At 45.1% G+C, this 26,408-nt stretch overlaps 1 long non-coding RNA gene across 1 annotated transcript in view; it reads right to left on the minus strand.

Moving 5' to 3' along the window:
- Positions 1 to 26,408, minus strand: part of LOC143997404 (uncharacterized) — an 84,019-nt gene that overhangs the window by 8,598 nt on the left and 49,013 nt on the right. The window contains exon 2 of the long non-coding RNA XR_013277683.1: positions 19,917 to 19,977. This is a non-coding gene — a long non-coding RNA (uncharacterized LOC143997404). The remainder of the gene's footprint in view (positions 1 to 19,916; positions 19,978 to 26,408) is intronic.

The following is a 26,408-nucleotide window of genomic DNA, read 5'->3' on the forward strand; positions in this document are numbered from 1 at the left end:
TACCTCCAGGTAAGCCTATAATAAGGCTTGCCTGTAGGTACTGTGAATATCTCCTAAACGTGCAGCGTTTAGGAGATATTCACTGCACTGATATTCGGTACATGCAGATACTGTGAATATCTCCTAAACGTCTCCCTCATGCCGTTTCTTCAGTAGCTGTGCCGTGACCGGCGGCTCACATGCGCATGTGCGGGGGTGACGTCATTGCGGCTCCAGCCAATCACAGCCCGCAAACCTGGAAATAACTCCAGGAGACATGTCCCCGGCCACAGCGGTGTACGTGGCCGCTGCGGGGGCATCGATCTAAAGGTAAGTATTTCATAATGATCTAATATGCAATGCATACTAGCTCATTATGCCTTTGTCTTGCAGGTTGTTGTTTTGTTTTTTTGAGAGAGAAAGTTTACAACCACTTTAAGGAAGGGTTGAAACATCGGCTGCATCTGACAACTGTGGCATTTTATTGAGAAAAGTGCAAGAACATTGCTGGCTTTCTGCTGAAATTTTGCCTTTCCATATTGACTTTGCACTGTGACATAGGGGGTTATTTATGAAAGGCAAATCCACTGTGCACTACAAGTGCAAACTACAAGTGCAAAGTGCAATGAAAGTGTACTTGGAAGTGCAGTCACTGAAAATCTGAGGGGTAGATCTGAAATGAGGGGAAGCTCTGCTGATTTTATTATCCAATCATGTGCAAGCTAAAATGCTGTTTTTTATTTTCCTTGCATGTCCCCCTCGGATCTATAGCGACTTTACTTCCAAGTGCACTTTCAGTGCAATTTCAAGTGCACAAAGTGGATTTTGCCTTTAGTAAATAACCCCCACAGTTTTCTATCATTTCAAGCACCCCCCCTGCTACACCAGTCGAACACTGTAAGGAATGCAGCTGATAGCTTCAATATTCAAACTTTTCTTTGCTCTATTAAAGATTGCCCATTCAGGCGTTGATCATGGTTGGGCCTGGCATTTGGCCCCTCGGAACCTGAGCACTGCATCCTGGAAGAAAAAGAAGAAGGTCCTAAGCTCCCCTATATTGAAAGTCCCAGGTATTGCTGTGGATGGGCAAAGTGTCAGGTTACTTTTATAGCGACTCTAAACTACCTTTTTACTTTGCATTTGCAGTGAAGATAACATTCAACTACACCGGTAGACAATGTATTACCTTTTTGTCTCCAAATATAGAAATATGACATGCAACCTTTTTTGTTACAGCTGTTATAAAATACTAATGCAAAATAAAAAAAATATTATTTGCACTTATGAATCACCCTGGTATGTGGTAATCCTTCCTGTGCTCATGAATCACTGACAATCATTTTACAGGCTGCTAAAGGTTTGTGAAAAGACAGTTTAGAACCAACAAGCTCCAAAGTCCGGATGAGTAATTATCCTATACTTTGCTACCGAATGCTTGAATGTCAGTTGCTTTACTTCAAGAGCTAATAAAAGCAGATTGTTTTTTTTAAAATAACAAACATATTATTCTAATGCCGCGTACACACGATCAAACAATCGGGTGGAAAAGTCCGGCAAACTCAAGTCCGCCGGACAATCCCCCCATGTGTAGCCTCCGGCAGACTTTTTTGACCCGAAAGTACGGCGGACTAAGAAAGTTGTTTTGCACGCCAATCTTCCAGCCGGACTCGCATTTCGGCGGACAATCCGGTCGTGCGTATGCCAGTCCGCCGTACTTTTGAAATGAACGGACTTTTCCCGCCCGGAGAAAAGTCCGCTCATTTTGAGCGGGTCTCCAGATAGGCGGGAAGGAGACGTCGCTGGCCCCGCCACCTGGTATGGACTTAAAGGGGAACCCCAACGCCGAAAAAAATCGGCGTGGGGGTTCCCCCCAGGTCCACATCAGGCCCATGTCCGAGCACGCTACCCGGCTGGCCAGGAAAGGGGGGGACGTCGCCGCCTTCTGTTCTTTTCTTCTCTTCTTCAGATGTTGACTCGTCGCTCCCTCTGCTCACAAGGACGGGGACCAGGCGCGTGGCGACTTATATAGGGGCATCAACGGATGATGTCCCCGCCTATTATGATGTCACAGTCCCAGCATCCTCTGGGACTGTGACACCATAATGGACGGGGACGTCATCCGGTGATGTCCCTATATAAGTCGCCACGCGCCCGGTCCCCATCATTGTGAGCGGAGGGAGCGATGAGTCAACATCTGAAGAGAAGAAGAGAAGAAAAGAACAGAAGGCGGCGACGACGACAGTGGCGACAGAAGACCGGGCCACCGCGCCTGTAAAAGAGCTATAAGAAGGCGCGGTGGCCCGGCAGAAGAACCGAAGAGGAGGACAAGACCCCCGAAGTCTGAAGAAGAGGCCTGCGGTGAGGAAGAAGAAAGGAGTCCGGCGAGAAGACCCCCGAAGACGGAAGACCCCCGGAGCAATGCAATAAACTATTTTTACCCGGTGTTGTGTTTTTTTTTGTACTTTTTTTCACAGGTGAATGGGTAGGGGAACATTGTACCCCACACTCATTCACATAGGGTGGGGGGCCGGTATCTGGGGGCCCCCTTATTAAAGGCGGCTCCCGGATTCCGATAAGCCCCCCGCCCGCAGACCCCGACAACCAACGGCCAGGGTTGTCGGGAAGAGGCCCTTGTCCTCATCAACATGGGGACAAGGTGCTTTGGGGTGGGGGGGTCGCGCGGCCCCCCCTTCCCCAAGGCACCCCCCATGTTGAGGGCACGTGGCCTGGTACGGCTCAGGGGGGTCGCTCGCTCGTCCCCCCCCTTTTCTGGCCGGCCGGGTAGCGTGCTCGGACAAGGGTCTGATGTGGACCTGGGGGGAACCTCCACGCCAATTTTTTCGGCGTTGGGATTCCGCTTTAAGTCCATACCAGGTGGCGGGGCCAGCGACGTCTCCTTTGCGGGCCCCGCCTACCTGGAGACCCGCTCGAAATGAACGGACTCTCCTCCGTGTGTGTGGGCGAGTTAGTTCATTTCAAAAGTAGGGCGGATAGTACGGCGGGCTTAGTACGCCGTATTAGTCCGCTGAAAAAGTGCCGTGTGTGGGCAAGTAGCCCGTTCGGAAAGTCGGACGGACAGTCTGGCGGGAAGTCCGCCAGACTAAGTCCGTCGGATAGTCCGCTACGTGTGTACGCGGCATTACTTGCTCTGTGCAATTGTGTTGCATAGAGCAGCCTGATCCTCCTATTCTATAATGCCCTTGCTTCTCCCTCCTGCAGAGTTTCCCCATAGCAAGCTGCTACACCCAAGCGAGCCACTGCTCTGTGTGTCCATTCACTCATGGGCCCCACTCTCTCCTCATTGGCTCACTGGCTATGATTGACAGTAGTGGGAGCACATACAGTGCCTTGCGAAAGTATTCGGCCCCCTTGAACTTTTCAACCTTTTGCCACATTTCAGGCTTCAAACATAAAGATATAAAATTTTAATTTTTTGTGAAGAATCACCAACAAGTGGGACAAAATTGTGAAGTGGAATGAAATCTATTGGATTTTTGAAACTTTTTTAACTAATAAAAAAATGAAAAGTGGGGCGTGCAAAATTATTCGCCCCCCTTGCGTTAATACTTTGTAGAGCCACCTTTTGCTGCGATTACAGCTGCAAGTCGCTTGGGGTATGTCTCTATCAGTTTTGCACATCGAGAGACTGAAATTCTTGCCCATTCTTCCTTGCAAAACAGCTCAAGCTCAGTGAGGTTGGATGGAGAGCGTTTGTGAACAGCAGTTTTCAGCAGCAGTTTTCAGCTCTTTCCACAGATTCTCGATTGTATTCAGGTCTGGACTCAGTCTTCTCCTTGTCTGAGCTGAAAGTTTAGAGGGACGGCCAGGCCTTGGTAGATTTGCAGTGGTCTGATACTCCTTCCATTTCAAAATGATCGCTTGCACAGTGCTCCTTGGGATGTTTAAAGCTTGGGAAATCCTTTTGTATCCAAATCCGGCTTTAAACTTCTCCACAACAGTATTACGGACCTGCCTGGTGTGTTCCTTGGTCTTCATGATGCTCTCTGCGCTTTCAACAGAACCCTGAGACTATCACAGAGCAGGTGCATTTATACAGAGACTTGATTACACACAGGTGGGTTCTATTTATCACCATCAGTCATTTAGGACAACATTGGATCATTCAGGCTGGGTTCACACCACAGCGATGCGGGAATGCCGCGAATCCGCGGCGTTTTCCCGCATCGCATTACTCCCGCCGGCAGTTCACACTGCCCTATGCGAATGGCTGGGAGTGTCAATGATATGTTAATGACACCCCCAGATCCGTCCGCATATCGCAGTGCGATCTGCTGACTCGCACAGGAATCGGATCGCATGGTGTGAACACCCATGCGATCCGATTCTGTTGCAGACCAAAAAAAGGGTCCCGTGCGAGTTTGCTGCGGGAGCAATGCGAATTCAGCCATACTATCTGTATGGCTGAACTCGCATCGCTACGGAGATCGGATGTGATTTGCACTGCAGTGCGGTGCGAATCACATCCGGATCTCCCCCCGCAGCAGTGTGAACCCGGCCTCAGAGATCCTCGCTGAACTTCTGGAGTGAGTTTGCTGCACTGAAAGTAAAGGGGCTGAATAATTTTGCACGCACCACTTTTCAGTTTTTTATTTGCTAAAAAAGTTTAAAATATCCAATAGATTTCGTTCCACTTCACAATTGTGTCCCACTTGTTGGTGATTCTTCACAAAAAATTAAAATTTTATATCTTTATGTTTGAAGCATGAAATGTGGCAAAAGTTTGAAAAGTTCAAGGGGGCCGAATACTTTTGCAAGGCACTGTAGCTACCTCTGCTGTCTCAGCCAATGGGGAGCAAGAGACCTGGGAGAGAAGCTCCTCTCGTGCACATTACTGGATAGAGAAAATGCAGAAAATGCATGAAGGTAAAAAACCTTGGGCCTCGCTCACACCTAAGAGCTTCGTTCACGTGCTGTGCCGTGGTTTTTTAAGCTTTTTGGAGAGACACCATTCATTTGAATGGGCATCCCTCTGCTCCAAAAATGTGCCAAAGAAGCTCATGTACCAAATTTTGGAACAGAGACAGGTGCGCTTTGCATTGTGTTTTTGCCACGATTATCGTGCGTTTAGTCGCATGACAACACGTTTGGGGTGCCATTAAGAAATAATGGAGTCACAAATATGTCCCATGTTATGCTGCAAATCTGGAATCGTGGGCAGAATCCTGCGATTCCAAAAAGCTCATTTGTGAATGGGGCCTTAGTCTTTACAACAACTTTGAGCTCCAGCTTTGTACTGAGTTGCCAATTGCCAGCTACTAGCTTAAGGCAGACATGTGGTGGGCACGCCTGCTCTATAAACTGTTGCTGACTGGTAATTCAAAGAGCAGGCAGAAGGGGGAAGGGCATCAACAAACATTTTGCAGGAATGCAGACGCTGAAAAGGGTTGTCACTTTCCTTGTGTTGGGCACATAGCTTAGCAAGGTTGATGGGTCATAACGAGGTATAAGAAAAATCCTGAAAATTTGCCACAAATTAAGAGATTTCAGCAAATTGTTGCCATTTTGGCAGAATGCATTGGAGTGATTTAGGAAGGTGAAATAAAAGTTATTTGGTTACAAAAGCTTCTTCTGGCTATTCTCGGCCCTGTTATTTTGCCCAAAACACCTCAAATTAGTCACATTATTTTATGTATTTTTCACAGAAAGGAATACAGACAATGAAATAAAGAGTAACAAACAAATAAAGTGATAGAACACAAAAATATAGAAATAAAAAAAAAAAGAAGAAAAACATAAATACAAAGAACAAGTGGGGGCTGGTGGCCGGAGCTCCATTTTTTTTTGGGGCGTGGGTGGCAAACAAACCCCCCCGCCTGCTCACCCATTTGCCAGCCCTGCACTTACCCCATCCAGGTCACGGGTTGCTTCGGCGGCTTCCACAGCTTCTCCTCCCGGCCTATCTGGTCTAAGGACCCGCTTCCTGTCCTGATTGGCTGGGAGGAGAAGCAGAAAGACAATAGCAAATGTTGATTCTCTTATGTCACAAGTGGGTGAGCTCAGGGCACAGTGCTCTGCGCCCCGAGCCCAACCTTTTTGATGCCAATTAGAGCCTCTGGCTCTAATCATGTGCTTAAAAAATAAATAAAAAACTCGTAGAACTCGTGCAGCGCCCCTGCTCCCCTTATGGACCCCGCTGCAAAGAACATTGAATTAAAAGAAAACGACTATAACTATCCAACCCCCCCCCCCTCCCCCCTCTGAAAAAAAAGGATAGCATTCCAAGTACATTTAGCCTGAACAGCTTATTGAGGAAAATTAAGAGTTTCAAATTTGGCTAAATTTTGCTGATAACAATTGCTTGTGCATAATTTTGCTAAAATCTAGGTAATTTAAAAACAGTTTCCACGAGTGTTTTTTTTATTTTTTTCCTTTTTATAGCACAATAACAATTTGCTGGATTAGGAAAGTAAAGAATAATTTTTGGATATAAAGGCCGTCCCCGGTTACAAACATCCGACTTACAAATGACATACTTACAAAGGGATACAACAGGAAGTGAGAGAAAACCTCCCCCTTTGAAGGCAAATTCACTCCTTTAATGCTGCATACACACGATCAGAATTTTGTTTGGAAAAAGCTCTGATGGTTTTACCGACTGAATTCCAACAGGATTTCGCTCAAGCTGTCTTGCATACACACAGTCACACCAAATTCCGACAGTCAAGAATGCGGTGACGTACAACAACTATGACGGGACTAGAAAATAGTCAGTAGCCAATAGCTTCCGTCTCGTAGTTGAATCTGAGCATGCGTGAGTTTTTGCACGTCGGAATTGCATACACAATATTTCCGATAGAAACTTTTTCCCTCTGAAAAATTGAGAACCTGCTCTCAATCTTTTGCTAGCGGGAATTCGGCCAGCAAAATTCCGATTGAGCATACACACAGTTGCATTTTACGAACGGAAAGCTCTCATCGGTCTTTTACTGGCTTCCCAGCGTGTGTACGCGGCATAAGAGTTATCATGGGAAAACGTGTCTCCACTGAAGTTTTATCACCAATCTTTGTTTCCACAACAACCCAAAATCTTGAAAATCCAATTGTTATAGGGACAGAAAGTGAGGTGAAATCTTCTGAACAGGGGTACAGACAGCAATCCTTCCCTATGCTATCCAAAAAACATAAAAAATATTTTCTTGCCTGGAGCTACACTTAAAAAATGTACCTCTTTGGACTTAAAAACAAATTCTACTTAAAGTGCTTGTATATCCCTTTAGCACATTTTTACCTACAGGCAGGTCTTTTTTTTCTCAGAGAATAGGTGCAGGAGCTCAGCCATGCCTGCCACACACACATATCTGCCAAATGGCTTCAAATAGTAGCTCTTCCCTCTGCATACCAGGGGCGGATCCAGAGCCTAGTCTCGGGAGGGGCGTTGCCAGAGAATATGTTTTTTTGGGGTAAATTTATCAGGGAAATGGCTGGTATTGGCGCTTCAATCATCACGGCGCCATGGTTGTTATGGTGTCAGGATGATTTAAGCGCATTACTATTATTACATTGTTATAAAAAATCAAATGGTTCAACTCACCATAATGCAGAATCAGTGGGAGCCCCGAGCGTGTCACCTGCCACTGTCACCTGCCACATGTTGCGGATTGTCACTTGCCACGTCGCCTGTCACCAGATGCAGATTGTCACTTGTCACGTCACCAGATTCAGATTGTCACTTCTCACGTCACCAGATGCAGATTGTCACTTGTCACGTCACCAGATGCAGATTGTCACTTACCACGTCCCATGCCACACGTTGCAGATTGTCACTTGCCACGTCACCTGTCACCAGATGCAGATTGTCACTTACCACGTCCCATGCCACACGTTGCAGATTGTCACTTGCCACGTCACCTGTCACCAGATGCAGATTGTCACTTGTCACGTCACTAGATGCAGATTGTCACTTCTCACGTCACCAGATGCAGATTGTCACTTACCACGTCCCATGCCACACGTTGCAGATTGTCACTTGCCACATCACCTGTCACCAGATGCAGATTATCACTTTCCACGTCCCATGCCACACGATGTAGATTGTCACTGGCCACGTCACTTGCCACGTCCTATGCCACATGATGCAGATTGTCACTTGCCATGTCCCATGCCTCACGATGCAGATTGTCACTTGCCACGTCGCATGATGCAGATTGTCACTTGCCACATCCCATGCCACATGATGCAGATTGCCACTTGCCAAGTCCCATGCCACATGATGCAGATTGTCACTTGCCACATCCCATGCCACATGATGCAGATTGTCTCTTGCCACATTCCATGCCACATGATGCAGATTGTCTCTTGCCACATCCCATGCCACATGATGCAGATTGCGTCTTGCTCTGTCCCAGGCAGCAGATTACCAGTCAAGCAGCAGAGAGATGAAGTAATCTCTCTGCTGCCGCGGATGCCTGCACACTGCACATTGAGGCCAGCACTGCAGGGATGCAGGGCGGGTGCCAGGCGGTGAGAGATGATGTCATCTCTCTGCTTTCCCACCCACCGGCTCCCTGATTGGCCAGCAGCCGCTCACACACCGTCAGTGAGCCGAGCCACCCGCTGTCTCTCAACGGAGCCGCCCGTGCTCTCAGCAGTGGAGTTGCCCGCCGGCTCTCTCACCCACGGCGACACCTGCCCACCCACTCATTCGCATTCTCAGAGGGGGCAATTGTCCCGTTGCCCCCCCCCCCTGGAACTACCCCTGCTGCATACAACCCACACCCTCCACTGCCCTCATCTTCTCCCCTCTCCTTAAAAGCTCCACTATCTGTCATATGTTTTACCTTTGTTGCAATATTAATCTGAAACACCTATCCAGCTGTAGTACCTCCCAGCATACTATACTATATTACAGTCACTTGCAAGGGAGATTATACATTAGGAGAATCAACAACTGGTCACCAGGGAAAAATGGAGACCACAGAGGGTGAAGCCTACCACGCATACTCTCCTGCCCATGACTGCACTGAACCCTGGGCACCTGTTCTGTATCGCCCTTGTCCCTGTCCGGCACTCAGTGGGATCTAAGCTATGTTAAGCTATCACTTGTAAATGCAGAAGCTGGACTTTAGTGTTACTAAGTGATAGTTGTGAGCAGGGAACAGAAGATCTGAGCCAGAGGTGGTGTTACCGAGTTCCCCCTAGTTCCTGCTGAAAAAAAACCTGCCTACAGGTACATTGCCTATAATAACGCAAGTAGGTAAAGTGAATATCTGTATGGTTACTTTAGGAGATATTCACCTTACATGCAGCCACTGACGTCAGTGGCAAATGCGCTCTGAAGGTCCGGTGGATGCTGCTGGAAAATCAGAGCTCCTTGCTGGAAATTAGCATTGCGGCTCCGACCAGAGCTGCGAACCCTGAAGAGACACAGAGGAGAAAATGTCGACTGGAATGCATTAAGCATTTCATAATGTGCTAGTATGCGGTGCATGCTAGTTCATTATGCCTTTGCATTACAGGTTCTTTTTTTTTTTTGCAGGTATACAACTGCTTTAAGAAGAAACCTACAGATCCTATCTTGTTTGTAACCCGGGGACTTCCTGTATACAGTCCAAACACCTGTTTCCACTAATTAGGTGACCTGTTTACACCTTTGTTGACCTACCACTGTTTATGATACCAGTCTAGTGTTTACCAGTTAATTATTCATGGTAATCTATAGAATCCCAGTTTAGTAATTACTTTTCCTATTTGCCATTAGTGCTCTCCAATAGATTGCTTTGCAAAGACTACGTTTTGCAGTGTCATATGGGGTTTGGATTCAAGTTACATGCACTTTTTAAATAGTTATTTCATTTTTCATTAAGGCTCGGCTCACACTGGAACCGACTGCGGATCGCACAGGAACACTGCCTGTCCCTGTTCTCCGGTTCAGGGACAAATCAGGGATGAATCTTTGTCTGAATTTGGCCCTGAAATGGAGCTAAAGATGCACAGCGTTTCTGTGCATTGCGCTCCACGCACGCAACGGAAATGTATGAACCAGCTACATAGAGAGCCGCTCACATTTTCCTGCTATGCTAATTGGATGCAGAGAAACCCGTATAGGTGTGAACCCAGGCTTACAGAAACCATAGCACAACATATTGGCTTTGTTAACCACTTCAATACCGGGCACTTAAACACCTTCCTGCCCAGACCAATTTTGAGCTTTCAGCGCTGTCGCACTTTGAATGACAATTGCGCGGTCGTGCTACACTGTACCCAAATGAAATTTTTATCATTTTTTTCCCACAAATAGAGCTTTCTTTTGGTGGTATTTGATCACCTCTGCGGTTTTTATTTTTTGCTAAACAAATAAAAAAATACCGAAAATTTTGAAAAAAAAATGTTTTTTTTTGTTTCAGTTTCAAAACTTTGTAAATAAGTAAATTTTCTCCTTCACTGATGGGCACTGATGGGGATACACTGATGGACAATGATAAGGCGGCACTGATGGGCACCGATGAGGTGGCACCAATGAAGTGGCACTGATGAGGTGGCATTGATGGACACTGATATGTGGCACTGATAGACGGCACTGATGGGCACTGATAGGTGGCACTGATGGGTGACAAGGATGGGTGACACGGATGGGTGACACGGATGGGTGACACGGATGGGTGACACGGATGGGCACTGATAGGTGGCACAAATTGGCACTGATAGCTGGCATGGATGGGCATGGATGGGCGGCATGGATGGGCATGGATAGGTGGCACAGGTGGGCATGGGTAGTCGGCACAGGTGGGCATGGGTAGGCGGCACAGGTGGGCATAGGTAGGCGGCACAGGTGGGCATGGATGGGCACTGATAGGTGGCATGGATGGGCAATGATAGGCGGCACGGATGGGAACTGATAGGCGACATTGTATTATTATACTGTACTAATGGATGCCAATCAGTGCCAAGCAATAATGCATGCCAATCAGTGATGCCCATTGTGGGCACTGATTGGCATCCATTATGGGCACTGATTGGCATCCATTGTGGCACTGAGTGGAATCCCTGGTGGTCTAGGGTGGCATACCTTATCCTGACCATCCCTGGTGGTCTGGTGGCGTCCCTGGTGGTCCAGTGTGGGCATCCTCGGGGGGGGGGCTGTGCTGATAATAGATCAGCACAGGCCCCCCCTGTCAGAGGAGCAGCCGATCGGCTCTCCTCTACTCGCGTCTGACAGACGCGAGTGAGGAAAAGCCGATCACCGGCTCTTCCTATTTACACTGTGATCAGCCGTGATTGGACACGGCTGATCACGTGGTAAAGAGTCTCCGTCGGAGACTCTTTACCGAGATCGTAGTTGCCGGGTGTCAGACTGACACCCCGTAACAACGGTCACCGCGATGCGCGCCCCCGGGGGCGCGCAGCAGCACATAATCCTGATCACGTCATATGACGTCCGATCAGGATTATGAAACCACTTTGCCACCGTCATTTTGTAATAGGGCGGGCGGCAAGTGGTTAAAAAAAAAAAAGTCCAGAAAAAAAAATATTCTGTGTTGCTCTTACCAAAAATACAAAACAAAATGTATAAAAATAAATAAAAAGAATCTAGTTGGACTTTCCCTTTCGGCTGCTCCTTATAATAGATAGCTGCACTCAATACAAAAATATGTTCATTTATATTTTATTACGTGGATAGTTTAATGTGTGCACTTGTGTGATAACGTGAATCATAGCTAGTGCTACCTTAAGTAATGGATTTTTTTCAGGAAATGATTTAACGATATGTGACTACACAACCATAAAAAATGACTGTTCTTTCCGTTTACCATATTTATCGGCGTATAGCACGCACAGGCATATAACACGCACATTCATTTTAAGCCCCTGTACACACGGTCGGAGATTTCCACAACCAAATCCGTCGGATTTTGCCCGTCGGATTTTGTCTGTCGGATCTTGTCCGAAACTGTTGCATACACACGGTCGGACAAGTTGGCGGAAAAATCTGATCTTTCAGAACGTGATGACGTAATTTCGTTACGATGGGACTACATTCAGGCTAGTAGCCAATAGCTTTGATGTAGGAATTTGATCTGAGCATGCGTGGCACTTGGTCTGATCAAAATGCTCTACACATGATCGGATTAGGTCCGTCCGGCCCAGTTGGTCGGGAAATATTTTCAACATGTTGGAAAATTGAGTTGGACGGAGATTCGGAAGGAATCAGTCCGATGCATACCACACACAGTCGGATTATCTGACGACACGGTCCAATAAGACTCATTCCGACAGATTCTCCGACCGTGTGTACAAGGGCTAAGAGTGAAGTTTCAGCGAAAAACTTACATTTTAAATAAGGGACTTTGAAGCAAAATAAGGGGCAGTGCCCATCTGCAGCCTCACCATTTCCATCAATGTAGCCTCATCAGTCCACATCAATGCAGCCTCGTCATTACCATCAATGCCTCGCCATTGCCATCAATGCAGCAGCCTCGCCATTGCCATCAATGCAGCAGCCTCACCATTGCCATCAATGCAACAGCTTTACCATTGCCATCAGTGCAGCCTGATCGATGCCCATCTGCAGCCTAGAAGGGACAGGTAGGGGGCGGGACGAGCGCCAACAGATTACATACAGTGAGAATCTCCTATGAGAGACAGAACAGTGGTCCAATGGCAACCCAGGAGACAGGGACTTCCCTGCAAAGGTAAAAGCATAATGGACTACTATGCATCGCATAGTAGTCCATTATGTGTCACTTACCTGACACAGGAGCCAGCGAAGTCACCGCTGTCCCCTGTAGTCCGGAGCATCCATCTTCTCGGTGGGTCTCGCTGCTCCGCCGCTGTCATTCGGTGAAGCCCCGATGACGTCACTCCCGCGCATGTGCACGGGAGCCGCCACTCGCGGTATGTCGCCGTTGACCGCGGCGCGCTCAGTGCGCCTGTGCGCCGCTGTCTGCGGTGCATGCGCCGTAGACAGCGGTGCCTGTCTTTCGGCAAATATCTCCTAAACCGTGTAGGTTTAGGAGATATTTCTTGGACCTACAGGTAAGCCTTAACCTAGGCTTACCTGTAGGTCAAAGTTGGTTGTAAGGGTTTACAACCACTTTAAGAAGTGTTGGCTGAAATTTGGTTTTAGGTTGTCAAGTCCTAAATCTGCTATGCAACTATCACTACCCTCTCCAGGAACTGACAATGCTGCTGTCCAAGGGTGTCTCCTTTGCTTTTACATCCCAAGTGGAGACACCCTAGGACACCCTAGTGCGGTGCGAATTGAAGCTTCATTTTCAGAGCTGATTGACAAAGTAGTTGTTCAGTGTTTCAGGTCAGGATTTTATCCTGTTCACAAATGAATGACGTGCTATTCAGAAGTGTTCCCATAGAAGGCAATGGGCCTGAATTTGTACCTAAGCCAAACAGCACTGCTCAGAAGACCGACAGGACTCTTTTTCAATTTGCACAGACACACACTTTATTACCAAAAGTATTGGGATGCCTGCCTTTACATGAACTTTAATCGCATCCCAGTCTTAAGGCTCGTACACAGGATCAGAAATTGGAAGTAACATTTTGTCCGATGAATGATCTGACTATTTTCGGATCGTTAGTACTGTGCTTTCAACAGCCGATTCCGAATTTTCGGACAACAAAAACTGGATGTGCAGGCTATAATTTTTTTTGCGTATGCCAACACATTGTCCGATTTCGTTTAGTACAGTTTTTGTTCGAAAAAAAATCATAAGAGCAAGACTACGCATGAAAGAACACATACAAAACAATATAACACATTACAACACTTCTGAAGTTGAATTCGGTCGGAAGAGAATTTTCGTATGGTTAGTAAGTAACCTCTTCACTTTTGACATGAGACTAGCATGAAACAATAAACTGACAAAAATGTGTCCAATAATCTGATCTGTGTACCAGGCTTTAGTCCGTAGGGTTCAATATTGAGTTGGCCCACCCTTTGCAGCTATAAGTTTCAACTCTTCTGGGAAGGCTATCCACAAGGTTTGGGAGTGTGTCTATGGGAATGTTTGACCATTCTTCCATAAGAGCATTTGTGAGCCAGGCACTGATATGGATGAGAAGGCCTGGCTCGCAGTCTCTGCTCCTAATTCATCCCCAAGGTGTTCTATCAGGTTGCGGTCAGGACTCTGTGTAGGCCAGTCAAGTCCCTCCACCCCAAACTGGCTCATCCATGTGTTTATGGACCTTGCTTTGTGCACTGGTCCAAATCATTTGGTGGAGAGGGGATTATGGTGTACCGTGGCTTATCAGGAAATGGGCCTGGCCCCTTAGTTGCAGTGAAGGGAACTCTTAAGGCATCAGCACACCAAAGACGTTCTGGACAATTTCATGCTCCCATCTTTGTGGGAACAGTTTGGGGATGGCCCCCTCCTGTTCCAACATGACTGCTCACCAGTGATCAAAGCAAGGTCCATAAAGACATGGATGAGCGAGTTTGGGGTGGAGGAACTTGACTGGCCTGCACAGAGTCCTGACCTCAACCAATAGAACACCTTTGGGATGAATTAGAGCGGAGACTGCAAGCCAGGCCATCTCGTCCAACATCCCTGACTGACCTCACAGATTTGCTTCTGGAAGAATGGTCAAACATTCCCATAGACTCACTCCCAAAACTTGTGGACAGTTTTCCCAAAACAGTTGAAGCGATATAGCTACAAAGGGTGGGCCAACTCAATATTGAACCCTACGGACTAAGACTGAGATGCCATTAAAGTTCATGTGGGGGTAAAGGCAGGTGTCCCAATACTTTTTGTAATATAGTGTAACAGTATAAATATGATACCATGTATCTCTTCTGTAGGGAAAATACCATCAGTGTATTTCTTCAGTTGTAATTATTGTTAGCACACAGGAGATTGGTTATAAAATCAATTAGGACTTTTGCATTTTACACTAAGCGTGTCATTAAGAACAGCAAGTATCAGGAAACTTGGTCTTTTACAATGACATTTCCTTTCATTTAGATTTGATGCTAATAAGTGAAATAGATGGAGGAGTGAATCGCGGTTATTTCTTTTAAGAGGCATAATCATCAAGAAAATGGATTTTTATGGCAATGGATTAATCTATATGATGACTGCCTTACTTAGTCAACAGTCAATTTGCTTGCATATTGTATCGGTTTATAATGACTAAACAATTAAAAAAAACTAAATTAAATACACATCAACTTATCAATTCTATACAGGTCTTGTAAATAACCATCGAAAATTGCATTTTTGAACAGATTTATTTAGTAATAAATTAGCAGTGGATTATAATAATAGAGCAATTAAAGGCTTAAACCTTTTGAATCAGTGTTACCAATGTCAATAAATTCTTTATTACAGCAATTCAGAGCTTGGCAAATGTCTCTAAGAATATTCCGATGACTGTATGCATGCAGGTGTATGTGGTGTGGTAATGCTTTGTGAATACTAAAATTAAAGTGGATGTAAACCCTCTCCTATACCCAGTAAAGTGAACAGCCCCAGATGATACACAGAGATAAAACAAATCTCCCTACATACGTTTTACATGTATATTCTTTAGAAAGTAAGTGCATATAGTGTTCGGAATTCTTCTTCTTGTTTCAGCACTGGGAGTGGAGACTGTGGGCGACTGTAGAGAGTTCTCAGAGAGTTAATCCAGCCATGTGCAAGGTTAAGGGGGTTGTAAACCCTCGTGTTTTTTCACCTTTTTCATAGGATGCATTGAGGTGAAAAAAGACCTGTCAGTGACCGGCCCCCCCTGTTTTACTTACCTGAACCCTTGAATTTGACTCAGCGGGGATGCGTTGTCTCTCTGCCCGGGGTTCTCGGCTCTTGATTAGATAGATTGATAGTAGTGCAACCATTGGCTCCCACTCCTGTCAATCAAATCCAATGACACGAGCGGCGGGGTGTGGCTGAGTCCTGCATTCGGCGTCTATGGACGCCGAATGCAGGACTCGGGAGTGCGCCCGCAAGGTTACCCCCTTGAGGAAGCACTCCTCCGAGGGGGTTATCAGATGTGGGGAGGAGCCGCCGGGGGGCCCTAGAAGAGCAGCTTTGGGACAACTCTGTGCAAAACGAGCTGCACAGTGGAGTAAAGTATGATATGTTTGTTATTAAAAAAAATAAAAATAAAATAAAAATTACCTTTAAGGGATTCCTGCCCATGTTTATTTGGTCAGCAAATACAGCAACAGAAAAGGCTTCCCACACAGGAGGTAGAAAACATAGTCCCCCAAGCAAAAGTCCATCAAACAAAATGTAAGCCTCTTGGCCAATAAATAGACCTCACTGAGTCTGCTTCAGGCCGGGTTCACACCTATGTGAATTAGATGTGGGATTCCCCGCATCCAATTTGCTTATAAGGAGAATGTGACTGGCTTCCTAGGGCACATATCTTCATTGTGGCTGCGGAGCGCACTACACAAAAACGCTGAGCGTCCTTGGCTCAGTTTCAGGGCCGAATTCAGGCATAGATCCGGCCCTGATTCGAAACAGGGAAGAAGGATGCGCAGCGGGTTATAGTGTGAACCCAGCCTCAGTCCTGCAGGCATGTTCCCTCACAGCCTGCTTCCTTCTCTCTCAGCACCACCACTGATTACACTCAGGTAAGTCAAAATTATATCCCAGATGGGGAAGCAAGTGCTTAACCCCTCGCTTTCTACAGACCTTTCACTGTCACTCATTTTTCTTAAGAACCTCAAGATCCTGTGTGGCAGATACACCCGATCTATCACTGACAGGGGCTTTCTGTCACGAGACATATAAAGTCTTTCCCCACACTTCTAGTAATTTTCTTGTAAGAATGTACATTACACAATGAATGAGCTACACAATCTATGATGCTTGTCATTCTTGGCATGCTGTGGGTAGAGCCCCGTGCCATGTAACATCTGTGCATACGCAAAGAAGTCACATCATTGATGACTGTCAATGGCCCAAGAGGATAGGCAAAGGACTAGCAGGAAGTTAGCCACATTGAATAGAGCTGCAATCGCAGATCTGATCTTTCACCTCTATAGAAGGTCACACTTTATTCCTGTTTCACACGGGCTTCAGCTTGTATAAGAGCAGTGTGGACAGCACGCTTTGACAAAGCATTTTCAGCAACTTTTAAAGTACCATTCAACTCCAGTTTGAAAATGCTGAACATAAATCTTAATGGGGGTGCTGATTGCCATTTTAATAAAGCTGCCTTCAGCAGCCTTTCAACAAGCTTCAAGAAGTGCTGAAGCCTACTAGCAGCTTGTTTAAAGTGGCCATCAGCGCTCCTATTAGGATTACCAAACTGGAGATGAATGCTACTTTCAGGCTGGGTTCACACATGAGCCGCATGCGGCTCATGGCAGGGGCCTGGTGCATCCTGGTTCACCGTTTCAGGTCTGATTTCAGCCCGAATTTTGGGCTAAATTTGGACCCCAAACGGACCAAAAGACGCACAGGGCCCCTGGATATGCTACGGAGATATGTGAACTGGCACCATCTCCTGCTATTGCGAATTGGATTCGGTAAAGCTGCATCCAAATCGCAATGGTGTGAACCCAGCCTAAAGACTTCAACAAAGCTTACTAAAAGCTTTGCAAATACTTTGTCAAAGCTTCCTGTTCACACTGACATTATACAAGCTGAAACACGTGTAAAAAAGGGCTTACAAGTAAGAATTACTGAATTTATATCCACTTCAATCCACCATTCCCCCCCCACAATGCAAAACATATGGGTAAAATAAAAATAATTTCTACCCAGGATTATCTCTACATTGTCTATATGACTTTGTTGGGGACATTGGATCTTGAGCTGCTTTGAAGGCAGTGACTCATTAGAATGCTATAAGGTGGGTATAATTTTTAAATGTGATGACTAAGTCTTTAAGCATTGAATGCCAAATGGAAGTATGTTGCTTTAGATTAACTTTGAAACTGTATATGCGTCTGAATAAAGTATCTCCCACAAATCCTTCTTGTTTTAGATCAGACTAACTCTAGTGGAGGCCCCCTAATGTGTGGCCCACCTGTTGTCTGACCATAGATTGACAAAAAGTGCTTTGTTAGGATACTACACCTGTTACCTCTCTAAACCCAATAAACTGACTACAGCCATACAAAGATGTCTGCACCAGCTTCTCGGAACCTAAAGACTGATTTTTTTTCTCTTGCTTTCCAAACATTCCTGCGCAACAAAATGTTATTTTGAACATTAACAAGTCTCCTTACAAATCTTCCTTTCTTCCCTGCCCTCGCCTTGTTACAAAGCCCAGTGTTATGTTATAATACTATTAGTAGAGGGTCATTCATGATGGACATCTTCATACGACTACTTTAGGAGGTTTAGTAATAATATAGTAATGTGTTAATAAAAAAGTTGAACTGTCCATGAAAAACATAGATTTGGTTTTTGCATCAAGATTTTGGATGCTCTGCAAACACTACCAGCTTTATCATATGCTGGCCATAGATGGAGTATTTTTTCTTCTCTGTCCCTGGCTGCCATCTATAGCCAGCTTAAAACACCTATATAAACTATGTTCATCAAAGCCGGATCACTCACAAGGTGACCTATGATCACTTGTCCATAGAAGAAACCCAAATGACTGGGTGAGGATCAGCTAATGTATCTGGTTACTTTTACTTTGCCTCTTTTTCAAGAATATTAACATCACTCACAAACTCCAGACATATTCCTAGAGCTGGGGAGGTGTTGGAGAGATATGGAAAATGGGTAAAGGAAGCAGTAGCAAGGGTACAACCTGGGCGGTTTGTTTCCTGGGGCTCAGTCACTGCAACTCTCCTGTTAGTCTACCATCACCCAATACAAAACCATGGCACCAAATAGGTATTCTATATCTCAAGGTTGTAGCTTTAAGTGATGAGGGTCAAGGCTGTAGTTTTAGACCTCTATTTTAGGAGTTCAAACACCAAAATGGAAATACGGGCTGGATATTACAACTATAAAAACTAGGGCTGTGGAAATTAAAGATTAATTCCTCGATTAATCGATTCATTTTTTTGATCGATCAAAATTCTTTTGATCGGACCTCTCCGCCGGCTTCCGGGTCTTCAGGGAGTTCACTCCGAGATCCAGTGACGTCACAGACATCGACGACACTGAACTCCTCCCCACTTCCCCAAGTGCCTCCGTCTGATAATGAAGGGAAGGGGGGAGAAGTCCGGTGATGTCGAAGTTCTGATTGAACGTAACGCGTACAGGGGAGGAGCTACGCATGACGTCACCCGCTGCTGCCCTACGGAACTAACACAATTGTCGGCTTTACATGCTGTGTTTTTATCATCTTTATGTGAGTAGTTTGTGTTTGAACACAAAAATGAAATCTTATACTTAAGCGGTGACCACTTAGCTCTTTTCTTTCTACCCATGACCTGGTATCCTTGCTGAGATCTAAAGAGACGTGAGAGAAGTTTATGGTCCGTGTTAACCCTTTTGATACCCACTTGCATGACCACCTGTTTGCACAGGGGTCCATGCCATAAGGTGAGAGTGATTAGTTAGACCGGAGGTAGAGGGATTGTCACGCTACTGTGGAAAAAAAATTACTTACGTCAGTGCTACAGTTTGAATCTAAAACGTATTTGTGTGAACTGTGAAGTTAAGTCATGGATTGTGGAAACTAACTAGTATCGGGTGATTGTATATAGTGTATACCACATTTACCACTGACTAATGCAGAGTTGCAATGCAAGGAGATCAGATAAAAGTAGTTGGATCTGTACGTGCATTATAATTAATCAAATATAGTCGATTAATCGTTTAAAAAAAAATCGATTAATCGAACATGAAAATTTTAATCAGTTACAGCCCTAATATAAACAAGAAAAAGAAGGTTTGTGGAGTCAAATGGTTGTGTACTTACATTAATGACATTGTTCAGTAAATCCTCACATATATCCTTGTAAATCCTTGCATATACCCAGTGAAGTGACTGGCCTCAAAAGATACATAGAGATGAAGCAAATTCTCCTACATAAGTTGTACCTGTTTATCTGTGGTCTTCTCTTCTCTAGGTCTGTTCATTTTTAATGCTTGTCTGAGATGTCTGAAAAAAGAGGACAGGGAACAGAAGTTAAACTGCAAAGCTCAGTGAGGATAGCTCTGAGAGCTGATTGGAGGGAGGGGACACCCCACCCCGCCCTCTTCATACAACACACAGAAACAGAGCTAAGGCTGTCAATCACAGTCGGTGTGCTGGAGCTCCCTCCCCATTACTTTTTTTTCTTCTGGTGTCAGTAAAGCTTGTCAGAAAGGACCAATGCAAATAGCAGAGGAGCAAAGCAGCAGAAAGAAATGAAAATGAATGCTCTTCATTGAGACAAGTACACACTACAGAGGAAGATGCTTTGTTCAGGTTTCATGTCTGAAAGTTTGCAACTTCTTTAAAGCTCAGCTCCAGCCAAAAGTTTTTATTTAGTTTTGGATAGAGAGGAAAAGTTATTTATTGCCATCTGTGCCCTAATACAGGAATTACTTTCACTTTGTGTGAGGACAGGAAGTGATGGGAAATATCTTCAAACAAATTTTTATAGAACAAGGAAGCATTGACACTTAGGCCCCGGTCACACAGGGAATCATGGCAGAATTAGAGTGATTCTCCCTGCAATTTGAAATTGCGTTAAAATAATTGGCAAAACCCATGACACGTGCTTGGGTGTCATATATTCTTAATGGCACCCCAAATGCAATGCAATTTGGGAGTGATTGTCATGCCACAAAAAATGCATATAAAACACGCCTGGTTCAGAGCAAAAATGTGGTCCCTGAGCTTCTTTGCCATGACAATTGCGCAAAGGGTAGCCCCTTTAAGTGAAAGGGTTGTCCTATGTGTGACACGCAGAAACGCATTTAAATAGCTAAAAAAAAATACGTGAATGGGAACGTGTGTTCCCGCTACACTAAATGGGAATGGGGCTTTGTGGTTATATTTATATTGTTATCGGTGAGAATCACATCCTCCACACAGGTACAAGTGAGGGAATATTTACCCAACAGGGTCAAAGAGAGGAATAAAAGTGACAGAATTTTTAAGGGCCCATTCACACCTTTGTGACTAATGCATTAATGTGCGTTAGCATTTTTCAATGTAATTAATTCTAAATGGCACTGCAACATACTAAGGCAATGGGGGAGATTTATTAAAACAGGTGGACACAGAATCTGGTGCAGCTGTGCATAGAAACCAATCAGATTCCAGGTTTTATTGTCAAAGCTCAATTAACAAGTTAGGCCCCTTTCACACTGACGTCCCGTTCAGGCCCGCCTGTCAGTTTTTCAGGCGGACCTGAACGGTTGCTCCATAGAGGTCTATGGAGCGTCGGATGTCAGCGGTGACAAGTCCGCTGACATCCGACCCGCTCCGATCCGAAAAAGTGTAACGGAGCAAAAAGCTATTTTTCCATCCGTCTGCGGATCGGATCGGGTGACGACGGGCACCGCGGTCCGTCGTCATCCGATCTCCCATAGGGGAGAGCGGCGCTGTGACAGATCCGTCCCTGCGCAGTGTACAGAGACGGAGCTGTCATCTCCCTGCTCAGCGGGGATCGACGGAGTGATCCCCGCTGAGCAAACGGATATCCACGGGGCGGATCAGAACTGATCCGCCCCGTGTGAAAGGACCCTAAGTAGTAGTAGTTAGAAGCTGATTGGTTACTATGCACAGCTGCTGTACCATATTCTGTGTTCACCAGTTTTAGTAAACACCCCACAATGCAGCTCTGATGCACTTGTATTGCAGTACATGGTAGCACATTACCATGCATTGTGGTGCACTGCATCAGAAAAAAAAATGTTGAATGTGTTCTGGAAATTTTTATTAATGTATGTTGTCAGATGTCCCCCAGTGTCAGTTTTGCTGTAATACGCTCATGCGAGCGTATTCGCACATACAGAGGTTGCTGGAAGAGCATTGGCTGCAGAAACCTTCCCGTGAACACGGCAGATCTGTTTGCTCTTTTATGTTTTTGTTTCTATTCCTTCTATATGCTGTGATGAGGTGCTACTGTTGCCTGACTGGACGAGTGAACAGAGCATGAGCAGATGACCACATCTCCCTCGCTGTGATGAGATGCCCCCGAACCCAACCCGCGTACAAGGCACAGAGGATCCCAGACCTACCAGCTTTGTCCTCCTCCAAGTCATCCCTCCTGAAGAACAGAGTCTACAAGTCAAGCCATGTTATGAACTCATATGGACTGTAAGGACTGATTCATTTCAGGTGTAAGAAGATCAATATTCATCGAGGGACACATGAGAGCATATGACAGAGGAGGGACTTTTGTGTAAATTTTTAATAATGTATGTTGTCAGATGTCCCCCAGTGTCAGTTTTGCTGCAATACGCTCATGTGAGTGTATTCGCACATACAGACATTGGTGGAAGACCATTGGCTGCGGAAACCTTCCTGCGGACAGGGCAGATCGGTTTGCTCTTTTAGGGATGTTCGTTCATGCCTCACCAAGAGACTGCATCTGTATGCATTAAAGCTCCTAGCATACAGATCTGCGTACATGGGAACCATAGCATAACCATACAAAATTATGGCCCACTGAGCCATGATAGAGTACGGCTCGTGTCATGGTAGAACTTTAGAGCCCTGTAAGTAGTGTTCAGATTGTGAGACACTTTGTGTCTCAAAATAAGCTGACCACATGGCTCTGCACCGACCATCTGCACACGTCACTGCTGGAATTCTATTTGAATATATACATGTGTGTGATTGGTTCTTTTGAAAGAATACAAGTGTCTGGCTGCTTCTGAAGCCACTACCTTCCTTTGGTATTCATGTTTACAGTATAAATAAAAGCAGTAGAGCATTCTATTGCAGGATTTTGCTAACCTCAACGTGATACCAGTGTCTGTCTGTGTTACTTGGAGATAAACAAGCGTGTTTTCCCGGCATTATACAAGAAAGCTATGATTGTGCTTATTAGTGCATTTATTTTTATTTTAGGTACTTATATAGCGCCGTCAATTTATGCAGTGCTTTACATATACATTGTACATTCACATCAGTCCCTACCCTCAAGGTAGACAAGATCCAATTAACCTACCAGCATGTCTTTGGAGTGTGGGGGGAAACCAGAGTACCTGTAGGAAACCCACGCAGGCACAGGGAGAACATGCAAACTCCAGGCAGGTAGTGTTGTGGTTGGGATTCGAACCCTTCTTACTGCTAGGTGAGAGTGCTATCCACTACACCACTGTGCCACCCAGCACATGGAATTATTTGCTTATAGGAGAAGCTTTATTTAATCCACAACACATGCCTGTTTTTTTTTGGGGGGGGGGGGGGGGTGTCCATTCCTGTGCATTGGCAGCCAACAGAAAATGAATGGACTGCCCACATGCAAAACACGGTAATGTCTGACACAACACATGTTAACGCAACACACAACAAAGGAAAGGAGTTTGGGGCTGGAGTTAGATCATTCATTGTGGTGCAATTCTTACTAGAATTTATTTCATCAGCACCAACTGCTGAGATCCCAATCAGCAGCATTAATTTGCTTCACTGAAAAAAGACAAACAAATAAAGCTTTCCATGTTTTCTAAATGATGGAATCAATGAGACCAGATTTCGGTTCAATTTTACTAATGGAAGGGTTGGGTCTAGTGTTACACAGTTCATTTGATCCTTATCTGCTGGCTCCTTGTCCTTGTACTTTTAAAAGGTTAATGCCCAGCAGGTTAATCTGTCTTCTTGCTCAGAGTGATGTTCAGGTTTTGATGATGTGATAGCATGTTCAATGGTTATTCTTTCATTTTTATTTTATCCATGTGACCTTGGTATTGTTTTTCTGGGGGGTTAGGGGATAGGAGTGCCAAGATATATTCACCTAATCCTCTGATCCTCCCAGCGCAAGATCAGTCCCATAGACCATCTCTGGACGTGAAGACATCAGGAAAAGGGAGAGCCATTTTCTGGAGGATCGAAGGATTGGGTGAGTATAAGCTCTGTGTTAACTGCTAGACAAAATGAGCAGTTAACCCATGCAGTGCTCTATTCCTCTCACTGACACCAAAGATGGGGCATTATTCCTCCCACTGACACCAATGATGGGGCAGTATTTCTCCCACTGATACCAATGGCAGAACACTATTCCTCCCACTGACACCAATGGTAGAACACTATTCCTCCCACTGACACTAACGATGGGGCACTATTCCTCCCACTGATACCAATGGTGTGGCAGTATGCCTCCCACTGATACCAATGGTGTGGCAGTATGCCTCCCACTGACACCAATGATTGGGCAGTATTCCTTCCACTGACACCTACAATTGGGCACTATTCCTCCCAATGATGGGGCACTATTGCTCCCACTGACACCAATAATGGTACACTAATAATTCACCTAATACCAAAGATGAGACATTGTTTACTCCCACTGATGCTGTGTCATTTTCTACTCCCACTGGCCACAGTCACCCCTCCTAAATTATGAAGCACAGTAAATTGGCCCTTTGTTTAGAAAGCTTTGAGATCCCTGCTATAGTGAATTGCATATTACACACTTGTCCCTAAAGGCTAAGTCCACCTTGTACAAAAGAAATCATAAATGCACATGTAACAAGGTCCCAGGCCTCCTTCGATATAATTAGAACCTCCAGTGCCAGAGATAGCTGACACCCTTCTGCATGTGGTGGGTTGTGAGGCATGGTGGGTACAGAGTAGTTAAAGTTATTGGGCGCCAAACACTTCTTTAATGCAAAAGAAAGTTTATTTCTCTTAACAAACTTTTTTTGGGGAAGAGAGGGTTAGGACCAGGACATCCTTAGGTAGTGGTAATTAATCGAAGGACTCTGAAACTTCAATAGGAGGACAGCCGTGCAGGGAAAGGCATCCAGCAAGACGCCACATCTGCACATGCAGGAATGTTGCTCCGGTACTTGCTTCAGTTACTCACTGTGGTTTCTGGTAATAAGGCGGATAGTGCCTTACTGGCGACAGCTTCTCCTCTACCTCCGACCATGGCAGGTTCTCCGGCCGGCAGAACCGTCACGTCTGGTTGGACTGCAATTTGCAGCCCAAAACCTGCGCTGCTCTCTTGCTTCTGGATAGGCCCTCAGACAGGCTAGCAGCCAGATGTGCCCTGAATAGGAATAATCTCTGGCTTAGCAGCCCAGGCAGTACAACACACGTCCACCCAGACAGCCATCCAGATGGCACAGAACATAGATCACCTGACTCCACCCAAATATATAGGCTCACCCAGCAGGCCAAGGGATTCAAGAAAACCTCTGCCCATTGGCTGAGATACCTCATATACCCATAACCTGACCTTGCATTGCCCTTCTCATATCTAGTACCTCCAAGTACCTGGTCACCTACTGGTAGAAGAGAAAAGTGCAACAAGGCCAAACTTAGTAAGAAATTAAAGTGGAAGTAAACCCTCCTATCATTTTCAGCCAAGGAAGCTGCCATCTTGATTAATCTTCAACTGCCATGACACCAGCCATTGGATGGTTTAACAGTTTGGTTGAGAGCACAACCAATGTGACAGTTACATTTCTGGCATGCCGGGAATGTAACTGTTTTTTGAAACTGTTAATTTAATGGGTTTACTTCCACTTTAATAGATCTCTATCCATCAACCAGGATAACTACTCTTGGCAAGTCACTTTGTGAGGAGCAACCCTGCTTAAACTCCAGGGTGCTACATCCTCCCTCTGCCCAAGAAAATACATCTCAGTGTTTGCAGATATTTTTTTTTTTAAAACTCTTTAGCCTGAGAGCGAGTGTCCTGGCAAAAACTGGGATGGGCGGGGAAACAGGAAAGGGTTAACAAGATAGATATAGAGAGAGAGAGATCTATCTATCTATATATATATATATAGAGAGAGAGAGAGATCTAGATATATATATCTATAGAGAGATATAGATATCTATATCTATATCGGTATAGATATATTTATCTATATAGATATATATATGGTGTACCACAAACAATAAACATAGGTATCAAATAGACAAAAAAGAAGTTGTGATGGGTCATTTAAGATAATAAAGTATCAAAAATATCTATGTACAATTCTAAAGGTAGGGCTGTACAACAACCTTAATTCCTCACTATCTAGCTAAAATATATGTACAGTGACAATATAGAAATGGGTTAGTGTTGCCAAGGAAGATGCACCGACACAGCAACACCTGAAAGAGAAAATCAACAGCAATGCAAATGCATCCTATCCTATAGTAACATGGTGCAATATATATACATACGTGATTAAACAGGTTTCAATTGTTCTCAGCCAAAGACAACATAGCAGGTTGAATATACCCTATAAAACATTTACATTATTCATATTGGAAGAGCAGGCCCAATCCCCAATGGAAAATGCCACCTCCTACTCATTGAACAACAAACTTACGCTTAGAATATAATGTGAATAAAGTTCACTCAGGTCAGCACTGTTCACACCACCTGGTGACCACACTAAAACAGTTTAGACGTATGGTTTAGTCTGTTATTC

The sequence above is a fragment of the Lithobates pipiens genome, unplaced genomic scaffold, assembly GCF_037356315.1.
Source record: "Lithobates pipiens isolate NorthernLeopardFrog02 unplaced genomic scaffold, aLitPip1_a1.2 Scaffold_19, whole genome shotgun sequence".
NCBI lineage: Eukaryota > Metazoa > Chordata > Amphibia > Anura > Ranidae > Lithobates > Lithobates pipiens.